This window comes from Octopus bimaculoides, chromosome 5, assembly GCF_001194135.2.
Source record: "Octopus bimaculoides isolate UCB-OBI-ISO-001 chromosome 5, ASM119413v2, whole genome shotgun sequence".
NCBI classification, from domain to species: domain Eukaryota; kingdom Metazoa; phylum Mollusca; class Cephalopoda; order Octopoda; family Octopodidae; genus Octopus; species Octopus bimaculoides.
The window spans coordinates 14,851,609-14,852,871 of NC_068985.1; positions in this window are offsets into that span (position 1 = coordinate 14,851,609).

Here is a 1,263-nt window from a genome sequence, read left to right on the forward strand (position 1 = left end):
CAGTCATCTCCTGTATATATATATATATATATATATATACAGGAGAGGACTGAACCGAGAGCTCTATATGTATATATATATATAATCTTGGGGTGTGTTCGTGTGTTTATCCCCGAAAACTGCCTCTGGAAAATTGGAAGATTTACCTCAACAACTGTAGGAGTACAGACTTTGTGTAGAAGAAAAAAAGGTTATTCTGAAGAATTCCCATCAACCTGAACTATAAAATCGAAATATTTTCTTTTTATCCTTACCAAAGTAAATATTTCTTAGCCAGTTAGTTAGGTGTACCCTAAGAGTAAATGCTGGCTCTTCCTCTATTAGTGCTCCTCTCGTCACAAAAATTTATTTCCGCCACATCATGCACTTATATACACGCATACATATACGTGATCACACATGCTCGTAAAATAAAACCATGAGTCAACCTTTCTCGCCGCACCCATCTGCCCCACATTTTCTCACGTGTCAATATACAAAGGAGTGCTCTAGGCAATTGCTTCTTGAGTGCTTACATGCAAGTCGCTGGCTAAAAAGAACGAATCTAAAGGACAGAAACTAACTGGACGTAAGAAACCACATTAATAAACCGATGTGTCTTACTGTGATACTGGTGTCTAATTACCTAATGGCATGTATCTATAGGGATTCCAAGGACCAATCAGAACTGGCTCAAAGTATCGGCAATTCAGGCAATCGGTGGGGGCGCCACATGTTTGGGATGTCATGTGTTTGGTGGCGTCGCGTACTTCAGGATTTAAAAATCTGTATACAAAGAGAGAAAACGTGAAAACAATTAAGTAAATCATTTCATTCTAATATTTAATTAATTACGATGATCTTCATAATTAGCATACAAAACCATTATCTATGTAGAACATTTGAACGAAATCGGACACAGCTAACAAAAAAGCAAAGGCACAATTGTAACAAAATGTTTACACCTTGCCAAAAGACTTTAATGTTATACATTTAAGAGTGCTGAAAATCATCATTTTTACGGTGCCAGCAGATCTTAGGATCAAGCTAAGTTATTTCACTATATATCTATTAACAGCTGCGCATATAGCTACACCAGAAGGCACAGGTATAGCTATGTGGTTTACAATTACGCGCTTTAGAACTCAGTCCCACTGTGCGGCACATTGCGCAAGTGCCTTCTACTATTTCCCCCAGGCTGACTAGTGTCTTGTAAGTAGATTTGGTTGACAGAAAACGCGTGGAAGCCCGTCGTATATATATATATATATATATATATATATA